The sequence below is a fragment of the Pipistrellus kuhlii genome, unplaced genomic scaffold (assembly GCF_014108245.1).
Source record: "Pipistrellus kuhlii isolate mPipKuh1 unplaced genomic scaffold, mPipKuh1.p scaffold_m20_p_3, whole genome shotgun sequence".
Classification (NCBI taxonomy): domain Eukaryota; kingdom Metazoa; phylum Chordata; class Mammalia; order Chiroptera; family Vespertilionidae; genus Pipistrellus; species Pipistrellus kuhlii.
Window position 1 is genome coordinate 29,791,162 of NW_023425529.1, and position 26,482 is coordinate 29,817,643.

A 26,482-nucleotide genomic window follows, 5' to 3' on the forward strand; every position below is an offset into this window, starting at 1 on the left:
TGACCAGAGGTCAGGGAATTGTGTCCTGTTAGGAGCTGCCTGAAGAACGGGAGCTTGATGTCCCAAGAAGTTAAGGGAGTCAGGACTGCTATGAGAAAACCCTTGTCCGGTTTCCAAGCGGAAGAGGGAATAGGCTTGTATTGTTTGGTCCCTGAGGAAGGCCCTCCACTGGAACTGAGACGGCGGTGGGACAGGCCCTGCCAAGAACCAAGTGCGTCTAGCCCGTTAGCGGAGGTGGCAGAATTCCTCGCAATGCGTCAGAAAACATCCAGGCTCTGGGAGAGCGCTTGAATCTTGGGTTGGCTTAGGTCCTTTCAACAATAAAGTCCTATGATTCCTGAAAGAGCCAGCTCCTCTTCTTTGCAAATTTTCTTGTTATTCAGAGAGACAGCGTGGTGGAAGAAAGGCACTGCTCTCCTGGGGGACAGGTCATAGGAATACAATCTCTGCTTGTTTCTGATGAGAGCTGGAAAAGCTCTGGAAATTTCTCTAACCGTGACTTTTCTTGTTTCTCCTTTACTGCAGAGGCTGTCAGGACTATAGATTCCGTAATTCCTTTCTTTGGTTTTGTGTTTTACTTGAGTGGGCTGAATAATAGTCATTATTATATGCAAAAGGGATTGCTACTATTTTTTTCCCCTGATGTGAAAGCTAAGCCTTGTTTTTCTCTTCTTGGCAGAAATTGTGCTTTTCTTTGGAGGAAATCATAAATCGGGATTGAAAGGGAAAAGATATTTTAACCCAAACCTTCTCCCTTTCTCTGCGGAGCAACAATCACTTGGCAACACGGTAGCAAGCTTGTATTTTCGTTAACTCAGAGCCTTTCTAGAAATTGTATTGTTGGAGGAAAATGTCCCTGTTTTATGTTAATGGTCCCAGTCCTATTGGCAAGTGTATTTATCCTTTTAAGCATGTTGGGCATCATTTTACATAAAATTCTGAATAGCTTCTTAAATCATATAACCTTAGGGTTTAAAGAGGCTATGGAAGGTGGGGGTGGGGGTGGGGAGAACCACTCTCAATATTTAGAACTTAAATTGTGAAATTTAAATTAAATTATGAGTAATGAATACAGAATATTTTGAAATTAGCCATTAGCCCACTGAATAAAACTGTTTCTGAATATATCTGTTGCTTTTGGAGTCAAGTATTTTCTGGCATAACAGATTGGTTTTGAGTCATTTTGTTGTAGTTGATAAGCCAGTTCCAAGATCTTCTGCAGAAATCAAGGGTCCAGCGTAGGCTTCTGATTTCCGACATGCCTAATAAGGTTTCTGACGTATACATAGCTAATACGGCCATTTCCATTGCCACCTGGGAGTAACCAAGAGCATTAACCTTCACTTCTGTATTTTAATGAAACACATAAATGTAGAAAGACAGAAAAAATTCTATGAGACTTAATCTTGGTGTTTTTTTTTTTGTGTGTGTGTGTGTGTGTGTGTTTTGTTTTTGTTTTTTTTTTTAGTCCTCACCTGAAGATATTTTTCCCCCTTGATTGTTAGAGAGTGGAAGGGAAAAAGAGAGGGAGAGAGAGAGAAACATCAATGACAGAAACACATGGATCAGTTGTCTCTCGAGAAGGGCCAGGGATGGAACCTGTAGCCCAGATATATGCCCTTGACCAGGAATTGAACCTGTGACCCTTCTGTGTGCAGACTGATGTTCTAACTACTGGCCAGGGTGAGACTTAATCTTTGGCAATGTCTCCATTCTTTGCCATTGATAACATTTGTTGTCATAAAGTGAAAAACTTTGGGATGTCACCAAAGAAAATTGATAAAAGAGTTGCTATTGTGGGCTTAGCTTGCATCACTAGTTAGTTATACAGATTTTTGTGGAAGACCTGATGGGTTACATTTCCAGTAGTTAGGAACTAAAACTGGAGTCTCATGTTTATTGTTTCTTTCTCCCAAGAATTGAATGCCATCTACATTAGGGTTGTTGGCCTTTACTGAAAGGACAGGAAACTTCCATTGTGCTTTGATGTCGGGTGTCTGGATTTGTCTTGTTTTAGAGTTTCCTTCTTGTAGGCTACTTTGGGCAAACGCAGCTCTAGCATCCAGTACTGACCAGGAGAGAGCAAGTTGGAAGCATGACTCACAGAATTACTAATAAATCATCTAATCTCTCTGCTTCAGATCTCAGACAGGTTACTTCTTGAAATAGTTGGGTAGTTGCAGGCTAATAAATTAATCTTTGTAGGCTTGCTATTTCTAAGAAGAGTGATTATTATACATTTGCTCCAGCATATATATATTTGGAGGGAGAAGGAGGAAAAGGGATTAAGTGTCTTAATATCTCAATAAAGACATCTTTGAGGTCTCCCCTTCACCTCATAAAAACAACTTTGAGACATGGCTTACCGAGTTGTTTAAATGGCTTGACTTGTGTTTGTTGCATTAAAAATCTGGCGTTGCATTAGGTCCTCCTATTTGATAACCCTCCGTGACTGGATGTGTTTCAGGAAAAAGCACTAAACTGTTTTGTATTAAATTGAAAAGTTTTTAGGAGTAACATCATGGTAGCAATGCTTTTACACAAGGAAAAAGAATAATCTGAAAAATTAAAAATGTGAAGGTATTTACCAAGTACCTAAAATACCTAATGGAGATGTTTACATGGGGAGATTTACTGCTTCCAAGAGCCCTGTCTTTTGAATATCACTTGCTTCACTGGTGTTATTTTTGCTGTTAGTTCAGATTGTAAGTTTCCAGCTCTGTAGACCTATTACATTTTGTCCCCTTATAGGTTTTATATGAGAAATGAGTGATGCAGCTTTTATTGGGGACAAACCTGGAATTACCTGATGCCTCCCTACATTTCCAAGTCCTCAAAAAAAGTTCTCGTTCCCTTACAGATCCTAAGTAGATTCTCTAATATAGTTTGTTTTCTGATAGTCCTGGGAGCTGGGAACTACTCAGTTGTTGAAGGGATCTCATTTAAAAAAAAAAAATTATTTCACAGAAGAAGGGAGAGGAAGAGAGAGATAGAAACACCGATGATGAGAAAGAATTATTGCTTAGATGCCTCCTGCACACAGCCCCACTGGGAATTGAGCCCAAAACGGGCATGTGCCCTGACTGGGAATTGAACCTTGACCTCCTAGTTCATATGATGCTCAACCACTGACCCACTGGCAGGGCAGGGCAAGGGATCTCATTTTATTTGAAGCTCTATTCTTTTATTTCCTGGAGTCCTTTTTTTTTTTTTTTTTTTTTTTTTTTTTTTTTTAAACATGGGCTTACCTTATACCATAGTATTTTAGTAATGCGGGGGATATGTTTGAGTGGAATGACTTTTTAAATAATTTGGAATAAAATTATTAGGCATTTTATATTTATAAATAGTTTATTAGTGTGTTCCTACCATGTTACCCTGAAAATAAGACATCCTCTGAAAATAAGACCTAGCGCATGGAAAGATAAGACATCCCCTGAAAATAAGACGTAGCACAACTTTGGGAGAAAAAATTAATATAAGACACTGTTGTATTTTCGGAGAAACGGTATATTCTCTTTCTTATGCCTTTGCCTTTTCCCTAAAAAAACCTTCCAGAGTTTTGTTAGATTGTTTGGTGTTTAGAACCTATAGCTGTGATTTTAAATGAACAGGGCTGCTTCCAGGGATTAGGTCATACTGGACAACCAAGAATGGAGAGTGCTTATTTTCATTTCATCTCTCTCCTTCCCAGAATGGGAGCAGCACAGAAGAGTGGGAATATGTAATTATGTAGGATATTACATATCATGCATCACACACACTATCCTACGTAGGTCAAGAAGTATCTTCCTCCTTTTTTGAGGATGGTTGGGGAAATGAGGTTCAGGGTAGGTATACTCCTACCCTGCCTAACACCCCCTCACACACACAACGTACACACACAGATACAGACTTGCTGCTTGGTGAGACCTTTACATTGTATGTGTGTTCCACCGTCTGCAAAACAGAAGCATAAAGGAGCCTTTGTAAAGTGCCCTGTATGGCCTTCATTAGGAAGTTGAGTTTTATAAAGTCTTATTGGCGTCACCAGAGGTAATAAGGTTAAACTTAATTAACCTAAACTTGCCAGGTACCTATTTTGCTGGACATAACTCATAGTCCTAACAATAATTTTAAACATCAAGCATGTATGAAATTCTCATCGGTGCTGAATACTAACATCAGTTTCTATTAGCTTAGTTTCTTTATTTAAAAAATTTTTTAAAAATATATTTTATTGATTTTTCACAGAGAGGAAGGGAGAGGGATAGTAGCTAGAAACATCGATGAGAGAGAATCATCGACCAGCTGCCTCCTGCACACTCTCTACCGGGGATGTGCCCGCAACCAATGTACATGCCTTTGATCAGAATCGAACCTGGGACCTTTTGGTCCACAGACCGATGCTCTATCCACTGAGCCAAACTGGTTTTGGCTAAAAAAAAATTTTTTTTAACGATAAGATTTCCTCATGCTTCCTGAGGTTTGAGGAATGTGATGGTTCAGGGGGGAAAGAAGCCAACCCAATAACACAGTACCAGAACTCTGTTATTTTACAATTGGATCACTGGGGTACCTATGATACTTGAAAACCTAATTATAGTTATACCTCAAGGAATAATTATAAGCTCCTCTTCTTCCAGACACAAAATTAAATGGTGAGATTTCTGTGCACATACACAGCACTGATGTGGAACAAACCCTACTATTTTCCTACATGAAAAGTAAATGCAATTGGGCCAAGTTGACATTCTGGAGAGAACACACAGACTGGGGGATGCTAACGTTGTTCATTCCTCCCCCTCGGAAAACAAAACACTGTAATTGTCCTTTAAGCTAGAATGCGGCTGAGGCTTTCCTTAGTGACAGATAAAGTCTATGCAGTGTTCTTCATCGGTGGAGAGAGTTTGTGTTGACAGGTGAATATTATACATGGAGAACTTGACACATTTGAATGTTTTCGAAAATTGCACAAGGAAATTTGTTCTTGTGTAAAATACGTCATTGCTTTTTGAATCTTTAAAATCTAAGGTTTTCCCTTTGTTCTAAAACAGCAGTCAATAATCCGGTATTTTAAACTCAAATTATTGGCTGGTTTAGACTTTGAACTTTTGAAAGGGATGAAGGATTACCATTTGCCTGAGGAGAGAAGAGTTCACAAACCCACAGGAATGAATGAAATGTTAAATAAATCTACTTGTTTTGTTGGTTTGGATTTGGTGTCCTTTGCTGCAAAACCTCATGGGTTCCACCAGTTTGGGTTATGGTAATTAAGTAGATTGCCCTTATCTTTGAGAGAGACTTGCCGAGGGTATACGAAGGGAGAAGTTCAGGTTAGCACTTGGTCTGAATCCACTACAAGCTACAAATTCCGAGGGTATTTTAACTGTTCCTGAAAGCTTGGAAGTGATACTGACAGATAGCACTTTTGGGGCTCTGATTTGAGCCAGTACTGTGTGAATGCTTTACTTACATCAAAACAGCCAGAGGAGGTGGGTATTACTACCCCCACTTCAAGCTAAGCCTACTGAGGTGGACAGGCATTGGGCAACGTGAATGGGGACAAAACCAGCAGCCAAGTCCAGCCTTCCTGATCCAGGGCCCATGAACCTAACCATTCTGTCTCCCCCCGCCAGCCTCACTGCTGTGCACTTGAAAACTAACTTGAGAGCCTGTGTACCAAACCTTTTAAGTAATAAAGAAGTAAAACTGGAAAACAGAAGTTCATAAATAATCTCCTCATGAAGAAATGATTACTAGATATAGTATTTTGAACCTTAATTCTTTACTTATGGGTAAACTATTCCATGTTTTCTTTTTTATTGAATATATTTGACCTAGAACACAGTGCAAATTTAAGTTGTATAGTGTGTTAATTTGATACACTTATATATTGTAATACGATTGCCATCGTAGTGATGTTTAGCACCTCTCTCACATTACATAATTATCCTTTCTTTTAGTGGTTGAGAGAATTGAGTTTTAGTCTCTTAGCAAGTTTGAGGATTGTAGTACAGTATTGTCTGTCTTCATTATACTGGGCATCAGGTCTCTATGGCTTATTTACTATTTGTTGCAGTTTGTACTCTTATTATCAATCGTACCCCACTCCCCTCTATGCCATTTTTCTTGTACATAGAACCTTCCGATGGCTTCTTATTTTCCTCAGAAGGAAATCACACCCAAAGTCTTTAAGATGACATGGAAGTCCTGCATCATCTCCCACCCCCAACTTCTCTGACTTCTCTGATCTTTCCTCCTGCTCCTCCCCACCTTCTGTGCTTTTGGTTCCTCCCATTCTCCAAGCACACTCATGCCTCAGGACATTTGCACTTGCTGTTCCTGTTGCTTGGAATGCTTTCCCCAGAAACTGAGTGGCAGTCACTCATTTCCTTCTGCACCACGTTCTGACGCTACCACATCAGTGCAGCCTTCCCTGACCGCTTGTCTAAAAGAACAGTTCTCCTTACTCTGCTTTATTCCCTCCATGGTCTTATCACTATCCCTTATGTTTTCACTTGTTTGTTTATTTTTTGTTGTTTGCAGGCAGGGACTTTATTTTGTTTATTGCCATGTCCTCAGCAACTAGACAAGTGTCTGGAACCTAAGAGAAGCCCCATAAACATTTGTTTAATAAGCAAAATAAATGAAAATGTGCATGTGCAGATGCACATATGCATGTGCACATACAGCATGCACTTGGTCTTATACGACAGAGAGATAGAAACATTGATGAGAGAGACATTAATCTCCTGGTCTTCCATACTATGATAGGGCTATTTTTTTCATTAAATTATTGAGGTTTCATTGGATCTACATGATTTGTTGCCCTCAGATTATCCTTCCCTTGGTAGTTGGCTTTGATTTTATTATTCTTCCACCTTTAATTTACAGAACTAATTAGTTGCTAACTCCTGTTGGGTTTCCTCTCCCTCCACTTTAAACATCAGTATTCCTTATTCTCATTAGTACTAAGCCATTTCTTTCCTGAAGTCATAATTGTGTCACGTTTTCAGATATATTGAAGGAAATTGGCTTTTTAGACTGCTAGATCTGGGTTTAATGCCGATTCTCTCACTTCTTGTGTTCTCAGGCAAGTTAATTTCTGAGCCATAGTATTTTGTTGATTATAAAGATGGTGTGATAATGTTGACTTAGCAGAGTCATTTGCAGGTTTAATCAGAATAACTCATGTGAGAGCAATGCTACTTTGTTATTATACTCTGAAAAATTTTGGCAGATGGGAATCCTTCAGTTATTTTTTTTCCCCACCTCAGAATATAAATGAATGTGGTGGGAATAATTCCCCATCCCCGAGGATTCCTGTCTTCTGGTTGTTCAAGCAAACACTAGTCTGGGTTCTGCTGTGATGAAACACTGCAGATGGAATTAAGGTTAGTAGTGGGTAACCTCGATTATCGAGAGGAAACCAATGTAAGTAATTACATATGCCATGAAAAGTTATGACTCAATCAGAGAGACGGTGCGGAAGAGGGAGGCAGCTGAGAGATGAAGCAGAGAGGGAAGTCAGACAGATGGAAGAGTGAGAGGAACTTGACCCGCCATTGCTGATTAAATTTAAAAATTATTTTTGTTGACTTAGAGGGGAAGGAAGAATGACAGAGAAATAGAAACACTGATGAGAGAGACATTAATCGGTGGTTTCCTGCACGCTCCCTACTGGGGATTGCCCTCACAACCTGGGCATGTTCCCTGACCAGGAATCAAACCGGTAGCCTCTTGGTTCATGTGTTGACTCTCAACCACTGAGAAGACTCCAGAAAGGAAGACAGTCCTGCCGCCACCATGATTTCTGCCTGTGAAACCTGGAGCAGTCCACCAGCCATGCTGTGCCCAGACTTCTGATCCACAAAAACTGTGAGATAACAAAGAGGAACTGTGTTAGGCTGCTCCATCTGTGGTTGGTTGTTGTGGTAGCAATAGAAAACTAATAAGTGAGTTCGAATTTGAGAAATAAAACCAATATGGGCAGGATGTTTGGGTGTAGCTGTTATACAAGACATTTTCTGGTCTTCAGCCATCACATTTCTGAAAGAACGTTGCCTCATGGACTATTCTCCTTCCCAGAGGTTTATCTGCTGGAAAAACTGGGAAACTTCCATGGAATCACAAATGCCTCCTTCCTCTTGATTGGTGCTGAGGATAGGGGGATATCAATGCATTCTAATAGTTTAACTCTTATTTATTTTTTAATACGTATTTATTGATTTTAGAGAGGAAAGAAGTTTGGCTTCTGGCCAAAATTTAGAAAGTGGACCCTAGGAATATTCCTGGAGAGCTTCTGGAATTCCTAAAGATGTTCAGGAATATCTTTATTAGATCTCCTTTCCATGTCCATCACCTTTGTTCATCTCCAATATATTCAATTCAGGAATGTGATTGAGTTTGGGTCTATAAGATGAGAAAGAAACTTGTTACCTGGTAACTCCCCTTATAAGACTCTACTAACAACGTGGGGATGGCTGGACTGCTTTCCTTTCCTTCACCAGCAGCCCTCAGCACGCATGGTCCTGTTTGTCCTTCAGTGTAATCGTGAGTTGGTTCATGCCTGGACCTTTGTGGCAGCTCTTGAATGTTAAGCCTGTATCTTTGTCTTTTAATAATGTACATGCAAAATATTTTACAGATGGCTATTTCCATTCATGTATTCGATAGTACTGATTTCTATTATCTTCTTTTGTTTAAATTTAATTCTTAAACTCTTAACACATTGCGGACGGATTACGAGAATTCTAGTGTTTTTTTGTCCAAAAGCTGTGGCCAATCATACTTTAAAAAGATACTAGCTAGCCGAACCGGTTTGGCTCAGTGGCTAGAGCATTGGCCTGTAGACTGAAGGGTCCCAGGTTCGATTCCGGTCAAGGGCATGTACTTTGATTGCGGGCACATCCCCAGTGATGGGTGTGCAGGAGGCAGCTGATTGATGTTTCTCTCTCATCGATGTTTCTAGCTCTCTATCTCTCTCCCTTCCTCTCTGTTAAAAAACAATAAAATATATATTTTTAAAAAAATATTAGCTAGTAAGAACATGTAATAAATAACTTCAAAATGCAATGAGTATTTAATTTTAAAGTGTGTCTTTAACATTTATGTAAAACGTTTTTTGTACTCGTTCAATAGAAACTTCCCTGGCCACTGGGTAAAGCTAGCAATAAAACTACTGGTCCCCAGTGTGTTAAGTTACCAAAGCATTATGTGCTTATTGTAAATTTCAAACAGTATAGGATTAAATATGGAAATATCCGCTTCCTCTTTCCCCCCACTTCTTTCCTATTTCTGATCCTCTGTAATTCACAGAAATGAAAAATTGTTGGATTATCATCCCAGGCATATACAACGTTAATACACAAATGTGCATATTCAGAAATTTTTGTTTGTTTACTGTCATACTATTATATTGTTTAACAGCTTTCTTTTTTCCCCCCCTTTCCTAATGTGTCACGAAATATCTTTTTGTTCTGTGTATACAGCTCTCCATGTCTTATGACTGTATAGTGTTTCATTAGGCAGATGTACTATGTTTATTTACATTTAGATAGTTTCCAATTATTCATTAACTCTAAAATGTTGTCATGAGCATCTGGGTCCACAGTTGTGTTTTGTAGAGTCTTACAAGTGGAGTTACCAGGTAACAAGGTCTGTGTATTGGAAATGGTGACAGATGTTGCTAAACTGTCATTCAATAAAGTGAATCAGTTTACAGTCCCTCCTATACGTTATTGGACTTCTTAAAGGACGCCCAAGAAACTCTCAAAAGAATTTGATTCCAAGAAGACTTGTGTATCTGGCATAGGAGAGGGAAGGAGACTTACTTTTTAGAACAGGGCCTTTTGTACACTTGAATCCCTGTGCCATGAAACACAACACCACCAACCACACTCTGTTCATTCCTGTTTTCCCACAACTTCACAGATAGTATGTCTACCTGGTCTTCTAGTACACAAAACCACAGGTCTCACTTTGATTTACATTTCTTTGATCACTTGAAAGGTTGCTTTAGTTTCACTTTATTACCATTTAACTTGTTGTTTAAAAATTTACAAATACATTCTCATTGTAAAAACAAATAACTCAAGTAGAAGATAAAGCTGAAGTTCTCCCAGCTCCGCTTCCTCATGCCTCTACCACCCATTGCTTTGTCCCCCCTGTCAGTATGTAACTGTGTAGGATTATTCTTGGCATTTAATATGTTGTTTTGGTGTGTGTGTGTGTGTGTGTGTGTGTGTGTGTGTGTGTGTGTGTTTCTCTTAAACATAAAGGGACTTAGGAAATACGTAGACCCTAAAGGTTCAGGCACTGGGGCTGGCTGGCCATGAACAGGGGATTTCTTTCCTGTTTATATGCATTTGCTGTGTGAGACATTGAAGACTTACTAAGCATTGAACTTTTGGTCTCCTTTCTACTTTAAAACTTTAGATAATGTATGCAACCCTCTGCATATAAGACAAAGAACGAGTGTACATTTTTTTTTATTTCCACAATCATATTTAAGGATATTTGAAAGGAATTCAAGTGTGTAGTTTAAAAATAATCTTCTTTAACATTCACATGACTCATTTCACAAAGATACAATTCTCTGAACTATTGATATTTCATTATGATTTGCCAAGTCTGGTCATGTTGAAACTTGGTGTGTTGTGTGTGTGTGTGTGTGTGTGTGTGTGTTTTTTGAAAAAGAAATCTGTCCTGTTTTTTTTTTTTTTTTTTTTTCCCCTGGGAGTTGAAGAGCAGGGAGATGAAGATACACTAATGGTAAATTTTTTAAGTATATATATTTTTATTGATTTCAAAGAGGAAAAGAGAGAGAGATATCAGTGATGAGACAGAATCATTGATCAGCTGCCTCCTGCATGCCCCCTAGTGGGGACCAAACCCGCAACATGGGCACATGCCCTTGATCGGAATCAAACCCAGGACCTTTCAGTCTGCAGGCTGATGCTCTATCCACTGAGCCAAACAGCTAGAGCACACTAATGGTATATTTCTGCAGGACTGATTTGTACTAATTATACTTGCTTTTACTTTCCTCCCAAAGTTTCCTAACTCTTCCAGTTAGTCTTTGATGTGTGTCTGTCCTCCAGTATTTTACGCAGATGACACTTTCAAGTTCTTGCCAGAAAAAGCCCAGGAGAATCCTTTTTATCTTGCCTTTTAGGTGTCTCCACCACCCTCACTCCCCCTCATCTGCTCTTTGTTACCGTGATGTCTCTTTTCTGTTCTCCCAGGAGAGCCCCTTCACCCTCCCCATCAAGGGCAGGTGCTGTCCAAGCTCCTCACTGAGGTCCCCGCTAGCACCCTAGAACCCCTTGTCTTCCCTGTCGGATGCCGTGACTGCCCTGTGACCCCTGCTGCCAGGGCACTGCCAGGCAGAACGATGAGTCACTGGTCTCCTCAGCAGGCGAATAGATCACAATCCTCTGACTATTCATCGCTTATTGACTTCCTAACCTGTTTTTTTTTATCACTATATTTCTTTCTTTCAGTTTTCAGGTCTCAGTCTATAGCCATCACTCTCTAAGGATCTCATCCTCTCTTTCATTGAAAAGGAGTCACAAACTCAACTGCCAACAGAGGCTATCGAAGTTACTAAAATGAATGAGGGGATAGGTAGGGACTGTGGTAAACTGCAGGGTACCTGCTGTGTCTAAGGTGGGGACAGCAGGATTGTTGTCCTGTGGAAGCCTTGGCCCAGTGTTGTCCAGTTTTCTGTGTTTTTGTTTGTTTGTTTGTTTTTAATGTGAAATATCTTCAAGTTTAAATCACTTTTTTTTTTTGAAACGCTTTGTAGACCAAGAAAACAGATCTGGGAGTTAGTCATCTTGAATCTCAAGCTTCATTTTCATCTTTCACTTTAACATACTTCTATATTTGCATTTGCCACCATTTCTTTGATCATTTGTTTTCCTTCCTATCTCGTACAGTCAGTGGTTTCCTATCTACCACCTTTTGTCTACAAAAAACATTTCAGGATATCCCCTTTCCTCCTTTTCCTTCACTTTCTTTAGTGCTCTTGCCTATGTTCCTAATATCCCATCGTTTCTGTATTGTTTTATACTGAATTTATTAAATAAGTGGTCTTCATTCATTGCCTTTGCTTCTTCTTTTATTCCTTTGATCTCTGCCTTTTGTCTTCCTGACTCTTCTAAGGCTCTTTCATTTTTCAGGTCCTATGATTTGTACTAACCTGAATGTTCTTCTCTGGACACTTCTCTGCTTTCACTAGTTCACCTTGCTATATCCTAGACATATTGTTTCTCTAAGCTTTTCTCACTTAAAAGTGGAGACCTTCTCTCTTCACTTTTCCTGTTGGTTCTGGTGCCCTCTGTGTTTCAACATATTCAAATGGAGTTAACTATCTTACCTCTCTCCCAAACCCAGCTCTTTGAATTGACTCATATTTTTGTTGATGACACCACTATTTTTTGCATGTGTTTAGATTCAAAACTTTGAAGCAATCTTTGAGTTCTTCTTTACTTCTCCTGTCATTTCTATCACCAAGTCATATTTTCTCCATTCCAATTATAGCTGGTATTTGTGTCTTTGGTTCTCCCTCCTTGACTTGATTCAAAGACCCTTGATGCCTGAATTAGGGAACAGGCGGTCCATAATAATACATCCATATTAATTTATGTAAAACAAAACTCTGACCATCCTACTCACTGGCTCAGAAAACCCCAAAAACTCTCAGTTACTTACCAAATCTAGTCCAACCTCCTTACCACTGCTCATCCAAGGCTTGTAGGATCCAGCCACCGCTGTCACTGTCCCTTCTCACATTTGGCACTCCATCCAGCCACAACCCCCACATTTCAGCCCCCATGCTTCTGTTTCCTCTGCCTGAAATTCTTTCTCCCTCCTCCTTCCAAATCTTCCTCTGCTCTTTTGAAATCTTAGTCATTGCTCAAACTTTCGTCTTACCCATTTTCTCTCTTTCTCTCTTTTTTTTTAAATAGCCCCCCAAAACTACCCTTCACTGTAAACTATTTTTCCCTTCGGAATTTTTTTCTATCATTTCATTTCCCCCTCTCATGATCTATTATGTTACATTATGGCTCATTAGCATACTTCTCTTCTAATGGACTGTAAACTTTTTTTTTTCCCAGAGACTGTGCCTTATTAAATTTTTACCCCCTATAGTATGTAGCCCAGTGGTAGGTCCTGAATACATACTTTAAATGAGAACCTTTGGGTTATTAATAATTAAAAAATAAGACCATTGAATTCCTCCCCAACCCCAGCAAACTAGAATTCATAATGTTTGTAGTGCAAAGTGCTATTCTTGGCTCATGGCAGGCTCTTAGTCAAGGGAGAGAAAAAATTCTCCGTTCCTCACGTGAATGCTTCGTAAACAGCCAAGATTAGCTTCATGAGTGTTCGAGGACAACTGATTCTGCCTGCTGTATTAGCACATAGCAGGAGTGGTTTTTGTTCAGAAGTACAATTATAGACAGACATTGGCAAGAACTCAAGTAAGGCAAATGCCTTTAAGGTGGAACTCAATTAAGTCACTTAGGGAAGAGGTGGCACCCCAGAGTTTTATGGAGAAGATTTTTATTGGGGATAATAATGATTTAAAAAGGATAATAATTGCTGAAACTGGTTTGGCTCAGCGGAGAGCGTCAGCCTGCGGACTGAAAGGTCCCGGGTTCGATTCTGGTCAAGGGCATGTGCCTTGGTTGTGGGCACATCCCCAGTGGGGGTTGTGCATCAGGCAGCTGATCGATGATTCTCTCATTGATGTTTCTAATTCTCTATCCCTCTTTGATTTTATATATATATATTTTATTTTATATATATATTATATATATATATATATATATATTTTTTTTTTAAAGGATAATAATTAACAACCTTCCTTTGAGAACTTACTGTGTGCCAAGCTCTTTTTCTGAATTATCTCACTGAACTCTCACACAATAGGTGTGCCATGTATTGTCTTCATTTCATGGATAAGGACTCTGAAGCACAGAGAAGCTAAGTAAGATTTATTGCAGGCCACACAGCTGGGGAGGTGGAGCTGGGATTCAACCCAAACTGCTTGCTCTAGAGCAGTAGTTCTCAACCTTTCTAATGCCTCGACCCTTAAATACAGTTCCTCATGTTGTGGTCAGCCCCAACCATAAAATTATTTTCATTGCTACTTCATAACTGTAATTTTGCTGCTGTTATGAATTGTAATGTACATATCTGTGCTTTCCGATGGTCTTAGGCGACCCACGGTTTGAGAACCGCTGCTGTAGAGCCTAAGACCATCGGAAAGCACAGATATGTACATTACAATTCATAACAGTAGCGAAATTACAGTTATGAAGTAGCAATGAAAATAATTTTATGGTTGGGGCTGACCACAACATGAGGAACTGTATTAAAGGGTCGAGGCATTAGAAAGGTTGAGAACCACTGCTCCAGAGCCTTCCCTACCCTGTCTGTAATGTCAGAAGGAGTTGGGAAGGGGAGGAAAGGATCATTCTGCAACATTTGTTTCCTGTTCTCATTTCTGTGATTTAAGAAGGGGGGGGAGGCAGAAGGGGGTAAAAGTAGATTTACAGTTGTTTGCATAGAAAATAATACAATAATTAATAAAAAATAAAACAAGAGTAAGCTTTGTGTTTTGGGGACTCACAACCCTGTACTACTTTATAAGCCCAGGGTTCAACTTCTGTTCTTGCCTAAAAGATAGTTTTATAGGATCCTTAAAAAATGGTCCCTATTTCTCTTCCTTATTACTCAGTGTCAGCAGAATAGAAAAGCACATGGCTTTTGTTCAGCAGTCCATGAGCTATCTACATCTACATATCTACCTCTCCACAAGGGACAGGAAAAAAATTAACCAACCTGAATTTTGATGGGGAGCTGATGCATGTTAAATTTCACTTAGGAACATAATCAGTTATGGGATATTCTACAGGACAAACAAGCCAGTTTCTTCAATAAGTAATTTGCAAGGAGAAAGAAAAGAGATGTTGGGTGGAACCTACAGATTAAAAAATTCTTAACAGATCTATCAACTGACCACAATTGTGGACTCTAATGAGAACAAACAAATGGTTTTTGAAAATATGGCTTTTATAAGGCAATTGGAAATGTGCTCATTGACTGGAAATGTGATGTTTTTGAAATAGAAATACCTCTTCTTAACAATAAGGATTATTACTAATTTTGAGGTGTGGGATAATAGTCTTACAGTTAAATGGTCGTTCTGAGAGATATACTGAAATACTCATGGAAGAAATGATATACTTTCTGGGACTTGCAGGTTTTCTCTCTCTTCCTGTCTCAAACGAGAAACTATATAAATAAAATCATGGGGGACTTTCATTCATATACACTACAAGAAATGTATATTAAGCAGCCCTGAGTTACCATTTCAAATACCAAATGAAAAACAAAAACAAAAAATCCTAACACAGTTTCAGTCTGGTAGTGAATTGCTGGTGGCACTGTATTTAATGCTTTTGTATTTTAGGAAAACATTAATGCTCTATTGCGGTAAGAGGAATAACATTCCAATGCATTTATCTTAGGAAATAATTTGCCTAAAAAAATCAGTATGCACAAAGGTTGCATAGAACATAATATCGACGGATATTTACCTCTCTCCCCCCCGCCTTCTATCCCTCCCTTTCTCTTCCCACTCCTTTTTCTCTCTAAAATCAATAAACATATTCTCAGGTGAAGTTTAAAAAAACAAAACAAGCACACAACAAAAGTCTTTCACGATAGAAGTGAGCTGCATTATGTCTCTTGTATTTTTTTTCTTCTTATCAGTGGCGATGGGTATGTGGGTAGCAAAGCATTAAATAGTCCATCCTATAGAATTGCAGTGGGTTCTCTCTTGAGGTTGAGAGGATTTATAGGTCAGTATGTCTTTCTGAATATGGAAGCTGAAAATCAAATAGATATTTTACCTGCAGTGTTTCTGTCCTATTCCAGTTTAAATATGTCCATAAAACTCCAGGGTCTTATGTTGCTTGACAGGATTTCTAATAGACGGTTGTTGGGTAAGACCTATTTTAGGCAGAAAACCCTCTTTTTAAAACACACTTGCTGCAGAGATCATGGTCCTAGTCAGACAATGGGAAGACATCTATTTCATGTGGGAAGTTGAAAGGGAAGGGTCCTTGCAGTTCCTGCTGGGTCAGCGATGATCACGTTCATAATGGGCCAACCCCTCTCGCAGCCCGAAGACCTCACTGAGGTCTGCTGGTTCTCGCAGTTCTCCTGGCGTGACAGTGTTATAGGCCAGTGTATTGACAGTGTTATGTACCGGTGGGTTGAAGTCACTGTTTTATTAAAGACAATCACTGTTACAAATTTCACACTAGTTCAAAATGCTCTTTCATTATGCTTGTGGAATTGTAGTGGCTTGTCTTCATATTTTTTGAATGATATTTGGATTAGCATGTTAGTTATTGATAAAAGACTTGAACCTATGGAATTTCTTGGCTATCACAGCTAAAATTTTAAAGGCAGTGCACTTGTTTCTCCTCCACTTTCAAGGGATAGGACATATTTAAGAATATTTGTATAAGTTTTCTCTCTGAGGACAAGACTGACCATATGGTCAGCAACCTCTGTTTTCTACCAAAACCCTTATGCTTCAAGATCTGTGCAACTAATGGAAACATCTATTCTAAAGTTCTTGCCCAAAATGTAATTGAAACCCATTGTATAAATATAGTGTTAGGAAAATTTTATATTAGAGTCCATAATATTTTTATATAAACATTTTTATCCACTGTTATATAATACTTTCACTATAGGTCATGATATTTGTCATAAAAAATAAAGTTTAATGTTTGCCACAAAGAAAAAGCTGAGCCATGTGGATCCCCTCACACCCAGCCCCAGAATACTGTCCCACACCACATGTAGCCAGGCATATGTTTATTTTTACTAGGATATATAACCTTATGGCAAGGCTTTAATAATTCCATTCAATTCAGTCAACACTTTCAAAACGTAACTTTTGAATTCCAAAATTGCTTAGCATCTTTGAATTATAATTTTCTTGGAGGGAAGTAAAATAGTTTGCCGGTATTGGCAAAGAAAGCTATGCATGAAAACTAGCATTAAAGACAAAGGCAACCATTACTAAACACTGCAAATATGATTGTGAAGCAACATGGTAACTTAAAAATATGGGGGCTTTATTTGATGTAATATGTCAGTAGACATTGCAAATGCTACAATCCTGGAGTCTTGAGGGAAACTTGACTATAATCCATTTGATTGTGGCATGAAAAATAGGTTCACTAAGGACTATGGGACATCAGAGATCATCACATTATTCATTTAGCTAGTAGTTATAGCACAGTGCTTGGTATTGTGGGAACACACACAAAAAAACTATACACTAACCCTTTTTAAAACATAAGGGATAGAGTTCAAGCTCTTTGTTCATCCTCAGATTTGCAGATATACTGAATGTGTAATTTATTAAACACTTTAATGTCTATTTTTTTTTTTTTTTTTTTTTTTGGCTAAGAGCCACCACTTTCTTGTGCTGCTTAACTTGATCTTTCCTTCCATCACTAACCCTAGTTGTTAGCTTTTTTCCCTGACCATTGCACAAAGAAAGATGTTTTAGTTCAGTTCATATGAGTTAATGGATAGGCAGAAAGCAAAGCCATGTTGGAATACAGATGTTTATGGTTGGCTGGGCATTGTGTTACTAGCCAAACAGCCCGACCTCATAATTTAAATTTGCTTCTCAGCTAAACTAGCATTATTTGTCAGGGACCTTGGACCTAAAATTCGACAATGCCAAGGGTCTATTTGAAAGGAGCTATTCTTTGATAACAAAGTCTTATTGAGGAGGGAACACAACCTTCTAGAATATTTAAACAGTGAAAGTCCATATGTGATTAAATGCCCACATGAATGAATGGGTTGAAATATTCAATGCTGTTGGCAGTGAGAGAAGGGAAAGACTATGTAGGGACGTAATGAAAAGGCTTTGTTATTTGACTGAGACATGAAACTGGTCGCAAATCTGGTTTTCAGCATGGTTAGCATCAACCTGATTTATTTGATCATAACTCTGACAATCCCTATTTCTAGTGAAAGGGAGCCAGGATTTTGGACCCATGTCTGTTGGGTCTTAAAATTTCTGATAATAAATTTTTATCCTATCTGGTTACCCTACAACTTTATAAACTTGAGTACATTCTGTTTCCCCCTTTCTTTAAGGTCCAACTCATTGATGGCTTCTCTTTAAAGTCTTTTTGGATCCCCTAATCAGTCCAACAGCACTTTGAACCTTGAACATGCAGCTTTAGTGTAGTCCTTTGTGTACCTGTTTCTCTACTGGACGGCGAGAATCCAGTCCTCCCAGGAAATGCAGATTGTATCCCACAATATTTAGCACAGAGATGTGGCCGCTTCACTGGATGCGATGTTGGTGGTGAAAGAGAAAATAGGGGAGTACAGGATATGTATGTTTTCAGATGGTGAAGACCACCTCTATCTACAATAAATGTGAACTTGGTGATGACTAATCTAGCAGTATATTTTCCCCTCATTTTATTTGGATCAGATAAACCTATCTTTTAGTACAAAAGAGCACGGGTTCACATGTAGGTGACGCATTTGCTCCAAACATCCTGGGGCATGTCGGGAAGTGGGGGTAGTTTGACGCGGGGACATCTTCATGTGACTGTTATTCCCTGGATAGAGCTCTTCTTGCCAAGCTATTAAAATTTTTTTCCATAACTTCTGTTTGCTCAGCCTTTTCCCAGATGGAAGCAGGCAGAGGATAAGACTAGATGGGAACAAATGTGGGAGATTTAAGGTCCCTCCCTAAGCTTGTGTCCCGAAGCCTTTCTGAAGGGCTGAACTGCCCGGAGAGGCCTCACTCACCAACAGGACTAGATGGGAACAAATGTGGGAGATTTAAGGTCCCTCCCTAAGCTTGTGTCCCGAAGCCTTTCTGAAGGGCTGAACTGCCCGGAGAGGCCTCACTCACCAACAGGAAGGCAGACAGACATTGCTCAGTTAGTTTGATTTTTTTTACTTTATTATTTGTGGTAAAAAAAAAAAAAAAAAAAAAAAAAAAAAAAAAAAAAAAGAAAGAAAGAAAGAAAGAAAGAAAGAAAGAAAGAAAAAAAAGGATATTGTGGGCTTTTATATTCCTAGTATCCCAAGGTTAGCCCTAATCTTAAAAATCTTGAAAATCAGATGGGTCTTAAAAGTCTATGGAAATCCATTTATAGTCTTAGGTATCTTATCCTAAACTGTGCAGAGGTGTACTGTTCTGTTTTTAACTAACATTGGTCAATTAAAAATGACCATCAGTGTAGCAGAGAGATGAATACTACCAGCTCTGGACCTGGATTGCCTGGGTTCTGACCCTGACTTTTCCATTTAACAGTGATGTGGCTTAGGGCAAGTTATTTAACCCCTCTGCCTCAGTTTCATTTACTCTCCTCACAGGAGATTTTGTTGTTAATTTACTAAGAGTAAAGCCCTTAGAATAGTGCCTGATACATAAATTCCCAATAAATATTGTCTGTTATTGTATTGTAAATGAGAACATTAAAGTAGCTAAAGGTTAAATGACTTAGGTAGTATCCAGCAAGGTGACTAAACCAGGATTAGTGTTTCTTATTTCAAGATTTAGTGCACTGAGGTAGCTGTTTCCTAGATCAGAAGTCAGCAAGCTTTTTCCTAGAAGGTCAAATCAGTTAATAAATATTTTATACTTTGCAATTCTTACCAGATGTACCTGTTAATAACGTGGATTTTATAATAAAAGAAAACATGATAATTTCAAGAGAAACATCAAAGGTGCTTTATTTAAAGTAATGTCTATCACTAGCTATACATTTCCCCCATCTTTCAGGTAATTTGTGGATACTGTCCCAATAGAACTTTTCTTGTTTTGAGATAAACCATTCAGAGACCCAATTTTCCAATTCCTCATATGTTTTGAAGTGCTGCTCAGAAAGTGCATGTACCTTCCATCGGAACAAGTGGTAATCTGAAGGAACAAGGTCTGGTGAATAGAGCGGGTGGGTTAATACTTCCCAGGCAAGATCTTTTAACGTGTCTTTAACTGGTTTTGAAGTGTGTGATGGTGCGTCATCATGAAGCAAAATTACTTTGCTGTGTCTTCTGGAACATCTGGTCATTTCATGGTCAAAGTGTGGTTCAAATTGATTATTTGTTGTTGGTAGCAATCAGTATTAATTATTTTTCTGGTTTTAGAAGCTCATAACACACCACACCTTACTGATCCCACCAGTTAGAGAGTCTCTTGCAGAGCATTGTCTTCTTTCCAAAGCGATTTGGCCTTGTAGTCAATGTTGATGGTTGACCCGCATCAACCCATGATTTTGTGCATTTGGGATTCTCAAAATAAAACCACTTTTCATCGCCAGCCATGTTCCATGCAAAACGACTTTCTTTTGTGCTGTTGAAGCAACATTTTACTGATGACTTTTCGGCTTTCCATTTGTCTTTCATTCAGTTGATGTGGCACCCATTTTCCTTTCTTTAAAATCTTTCCCATTGCTTGTAGATGACTGGAAATTATTTGCTGAGCCATGTTTAATCTTTCTGCAAGTTGTTTTTTTGAGTTTGACATGCATCTTCATCATCTTCATCCAATAATGCTTGTAATTATTGGTCTTCAAACTTTTTTGGTTGACCTAGATGTTCTTTGTCTTTCACATCAAAATCACTTTTAAAGCATTTAAACCAGCATTCACAAGTATCTTGAGATGGAGCATGTTCACCATAAGTTTCCCGAAGTATACAATAACTTTCAACAGCACCTTTCTTCAAAATAAAGTAATGAATTAAAACTTCCCGCAGATGATCTTTTTTTTGTCATGAAATTTGACATTTTTAAGTGTAAAAATATCTATGATGTTAACACCATCAGAAAAATTGACATATGAAATTTTGAAGCTTGTTGTCAATACAACAAAATAGCATACATATCAAATAGCATATGTATCAACATATGTGTGACTCCATCTATTGAAAAAATCTGCATTATCAACCGGTACACCTGGTACAGCCTCTGGTGAAACTACTTCACTCTGTCATTGCAGAAGCAGCTCTAGCCCTGGCCAGTTGGCTCAGTTGGTTGGAGTGTCTTCCCATACACCAAAAGCCTGTGGGTTCAATTCCCAATCAAGGAATACCAATACCTAGTTTGTAAGTTCAATCCTCTGTCCGAGGCAACCAATTAAAGTTTCTCTCTTTAATAATAATAATAATAATAATAATAATAATTATTATTATTATTATTATTATTAAAAAGCAGTTATAGACAATATGTAAGTAAATGAGCATGGCTATGTTTCAGTAAAATTTTATTTACAAAAATAGGTGACAGGCCATATTTGTCCTGGGTTCAGACGCCTGCTTTAGATACTTACATCATACGTGAATAGAGACTTTGGATTTTGGTTTAGTTTTAAATGAAAAAATATGACATTGTTATAAGAAATAGTAACTTCACTTCCTAATGATTATGTCTTAACATGTTACTCTCAGTTATAAAGGTCATGCGTTAGATTAGAATATCAAAGGAATTTCGAAAATAAGCAATAGTAGTGTTTTCTATCACAAAGTGATATACAAAAAGTCATTTATTTAATGGTTTGGAGGATTTTCTTGGAATGTATGTTCTGAGATTTGGGCAGGATGTCAATGGTTTGCTTTATTAAGTGAACACAAATACAGACTTTTGTTTTTGAAAATTCTGTATAGGAAAAATTTGAGAGTCAAATAGAAAGCTATTTGTAATTATCTTTGTCATTACACTGAGTTTGTCATTACACTTTGAGTTTTTCTGCTAAGAATGTTTGCATGGATTTGGATTTTTCATGGCTTATTTTTTTAGTTTAATAATGTGTTCTTGTTTTTAAATTAAACTCGTCAGTGAGCCTTTTTTTTGTGAGTGACTGGCTGTGTTGGTTTGTTCGTATTTATAGCTCATGTCTGTTTCTGAGGAAATGACTAAAATCTCTTGCATTTGGTCAAAACTGTATAACAAAGGGCATCTTTGATAGACTTACACAAGGTTCATGATGGAAACTCAAAAAACCAGTGGTTTATGTTTATAAATGTTTTTATGTATTCAGTCCTGGTTGAGTCAAATAATCGGAGCTCTGTGCTGAGGGAGGGATAAATATACTCAATGCCTCTTAGTTCAGAGAATTCCTCTGGAGCAAGTTCAGGCAATGCTTTCTTAGAATCTTCTTTTAAAAAAAAATGTTTCCTAATTTTATGTGTTGTTTTGAATTTGGTCTTACAGAACATAGGTATACCTTTTTCTTTTCTTTAAACAGTTCCACTGGCTTTCTCTTCCTCATTCCTAAAAGGCATGTGCATATGTGTAAGCTTTGCACATATAATTTCTAGCAAGGAGGCTGGTGATGTTTGGGGCAGGGTCTGGGGTAGTGCTTGACTCACAGAAACCCACTGTGTCTTACTCCCTGCTGGAGCCCCCCACCTCCCCCATTCTGGAATATCCACAGGCCCTCTCTACCCTCTTCTCACCCCTTTACTGTTGGTTCAGTCCTCGTGGAAGTATAGGTGTTTGTTCCAGGGCAGAGGACAAAGGCACTGAGTAAGAAGGAAGAGAAGGCCTGTGTCCTGCCTGCTTGGATCCAGGATGACCTGTGTTCTGGGACCCAACTTAGAATTCACATTTTCCCTCCAAAAAGGCTTCGTTAGGGAGGGTGTTTGGATTTTGGTATGATTACTGTGCTAGGTCAGCTGTGTTAAGCTATGAATTCACTGGGCTTTTTGTATTCTAGCTTTAATCATCATTTAGCTTCAACCCTTTTATAAGCAGCTCAAGAAACCTCTTCTCCTAGTAAGTTTTGGATCAAATTATAAGAGCAATAATAATGTGCTCAGCCACTATTCCACATCCACACACTCTCCTGCCTCCATTCTCAGAAGCACTCATGGGAGAGAGCTCCTAAGCATGTACTTTGAAAACTGCTGATTAATAGAACTTTGCTTTCGGAGCACACACTAATCTTGAAGTCGAGTTTGCCTATGTATGCATCATTAAGTGCTTAAAATTTACCTAGATTGTGAGAATGTGAAACAGTTCTTGCATTTGTTCTTTGTATTACAACTGTAAACCTCCTGTTTTGCCTGCCCCTGTACATGGGTCATACATGAAACCAGCTTTAGGGGAAGCTCAATGGATAGATGTGAACTTGAGTCAATAAATTCCCTCAAGACAATCCATATCCCCCACTGGTGCTTGAAATGCCATTGTCAGTAATGCATTTTATTTTAGTGTCAATCACCTGTCTTCTGAAGATCTTTTTTATTTTATTTTAAATGAAAATGTCCCAGGAAGGATATCCATCAAGTTATCAAGTTGTTAGAACTTTGGTGCCGATCCTATTTTCCCTACTTAATGAAACATCTGGAGTCACTGACTCCTCAAAGGCTCAGATAAAAGAAGGAAAATGCTTCACTCCTACCCCACAATCTTGTCTGGGACTGGCCCCAACTATACATACATTTGAGATCACATGTGAGGTTGTGTTTCTAGTATTTAACTTGGAGCTCCTTTGCTTTCTCATGTAGATGGAGGGAATCCTGAGGTGTCCGAAGAGTGAGCACCTCAAAAGGAGCTTACATCTCCTAAATATTCCTTTATTACCTTTACTATATTTTATAACTATAATGGTGTGAATTTACATCTCCATAGAAATACTTACTAATGGGAATTTTTTTTTCTTAAGTAGATATTATTTAAAAGGGAATCCATCAGAAACACGTCTCAAACACAGTGTGTATGTTTCTACAATATTGTCCACATATTATTCTTGTTGAACAAGAAAATAATAAATCTCTTCATTTTTAACATCGTAAAGAGATATTGGAAAACTGTGGTTTCTTTGTTTACTCGACAAACATTCATAGAGGACCTAACATGTGTCAGGCACTTTGGACTGTAAAATTTAATGCTGATGGTTTCAGCAGAAACTCCAGCTTCAAGGAATATTTGAGGTTGTCCAGTAACAGGAAGTAAGGAAGAAGAGAGGGAGGCGGTGCCGGATGGGGAGAAGGAAGGAAGAGGAGGGCATGGGGAAGAGAAAACAGTAGAAGGAAAAAGGGAAGGATAATCAGTTAAATCTCTTGGTCCTTAACACATTTTTTAAAACACGTGTTATCTTCTTTGCTTACACACAACTTACACATCTATGGATTTTTTTTTCTGGTATGCAATCATTTGAAATTAGTGTTAATTTTTCTTTTCCATATCTTTTCAGTATTGAAGAACTTTATGGATTGGTTTGCTGATAAGCATAGCAAGATTTGAAGAGCTGAAGAAGAAATCAGTGCTAAATCTTAACTTTTTAATGTAAGTAAACGCACTTATCATCATTGTTTGTTTTGCACATCTCTAAAGCCTGCAATTACCTTTCTGGACACTCGGTGTGTAATTTTTTCCCACTAGTAAAGTTACTTGACTATGTCCATCTACTCATTATGCCTATGATAATTTATGACCCACCCATTTAAATTTTTTTAATTCTAAAAGTAATATGCCTGACATAGATGGCTGTAGAATTTAGGCCTGTTGTGACTGTTACTGAGAAGGAAAAGACAGACCTGGTAACATAAAAAGCACCGTCTTCTCTTCAGATCCTTTACGGTTCTTTATCTCAGACCATTATAGTGCCCCATCCATCTAAGTCAGTGAGAATTGGTCAACCCATTAAGGACCCTAGAGGCTTAGAAAAGTGAAGTGTTTTCATTTAGGCTTACTTACTCCTTCCCTCCCTGTTTCTCTTACTCAGTAATAACAATGACAATTCTTTATTGACGTTGTACTAAGTAACAAGCACTGGACTAATTCAGCTCAATTTTCATTCAATGACTACTTTTTCTGAGTGCTTGCACAAACCAGGTCCTGCTTGGACAATATTGCCTTATATCGTCCTCCTGCCAACCTTGCAAAGTAGGAGTTAATATTTTATTTTTTTATATATCTTATTGATTTTTTTTTACAGAGAGGAAGGGATAGAGAGTTAGAAACATCGATGAGAGAGAATCATCGATCAGCTGCCTCTTGCACACCCCCTATTTGGGATGTGCCCACAACCAAGATACATGCCCTTGACGGGAATCGAATCTGGGGACCTTTCAGTCGCAGACCGACGCTCTATCCACTGAGCCAAACCGGTTTCGACAGGAGTTAATATTTTAGTGCTCTAGATGAGGAAATTGAGATTCAGAGAGTGGCAAGAAGCGTGCAGATGGTCACACAGCTAGTAAGTGGCAGAGCCTGGGGTGTGAGCACAGCGTTGTCTAACTTTCCGATTCACCACATCCTAAATAGTGTTTAAAGCTTTTTATGGCGCATCTGTCGGTAGGAGACTGGAAATGTCTGGGTTGTAGTCTTACTACGAATGTGATCCTAATCCTTCCGTGGCTGTAGTCACAACAAGGACTGAGTTGGAGAAACATCCTTCCACCTTTGAGAGGTAGCTTTGGTACCTAGATGGGGAGTTAAGAGACCTAATGTTCAATCCCAGCCTTTCCTTGGATTTCCTGTGTCCTTGAGACATTTAATTGCCATGGGAAACAATTACTTTTATGCCAACCATGGAGAGCGGACCAGATGTTCCCCAGGTTCTTTTTCAATCAGCTTTTTATCGACGTATTTTATATGTAGAGGAAAGAGCATAGATCATAAGTGGATGGCTACCTGGGGTAATTATGACACAGTGGACACAGCTGAATAACAGCACCCAGCACCCTCTTTCCTAATGCTCCCAGGAATAATCTACTTTCTGATTTTGAATGCCATTCATTAAATAGTTTGCCTGTTTTTAAAGTTTATGTAAATAGCATCATACAGTATATCTTCCTTTGTGTCTGGCTCAATTTCCTTACCATGTTTGTGGAATTCATCTATGATATTACATATAGTTTACATTTTTCATTTTCCTTGCTATTATGGTACTTAGTTATCCATCTCTTTTACATTTGGTGGATATTTAGGTAGTTTTCCAATTTGGATGTATTACAAATAGTGCTCCATTGGATATTTTTGTGAATATATTTTTAGGATGATTGTGTTTTATGTGTTTAGGGACCACTCAGTCGTTAAGATTTTGCGTCTCTGTGGAGTGGTGCTGAAGTAGACACCTGTGAAAGCAGCAGGTTGATTTTAGGTGGCTAGATGATTTGTCTGTTTCAATGGGATGTTCTAAGCAGGCTAGTTAGGAAGAGAGTAAGATGTTTCTTGGGTCACATTGGGCATTTGGCCAAGTGGAAGCCCTCTCTGCTACGTTTGTGGTGTGATAAAGCTTGCTCTCTATCACCGAAGAGCTTTGGTTGGGTACAAGAAGGGATTGCAAAGAGGAAGAGAAAATAGACCCAGAAGAAGGAGGTGTTTGGGCTCCCCTAAAAATTAGAAGGATATTTCACCAGTTAGAGCAAGAGCCTGGAAAAGTGACAACCAGAGGAGGAATCAGCATGAGAG

General features: G+C 38.5%; 1 protein-coding gene across 11 annotated transcripts in view; it reads left to right on the forward strand.

Moving 5' to 3' along the window:
• PPFIBP1 (PPFIA binding protein 1) overlaps positions 1–26,482 on the forward strand; it is a 169,445-nt gene that overhangs the window by 32,405 nt on the left and 110,558 nt on the right. For all 11 annotated transcript variants that reach the window (XM_036454645.2, XM_036454644.2, XM_036454647.2 and 8 more), the window contains exon 2: positions 24,261–24,352. The gene's annotated coding sequence lies outside the window, so the exon portion shown is untranslated. The remainder of the gene's footprint in view (positions 1–24,260; positions 24,353–26,482) is intronic.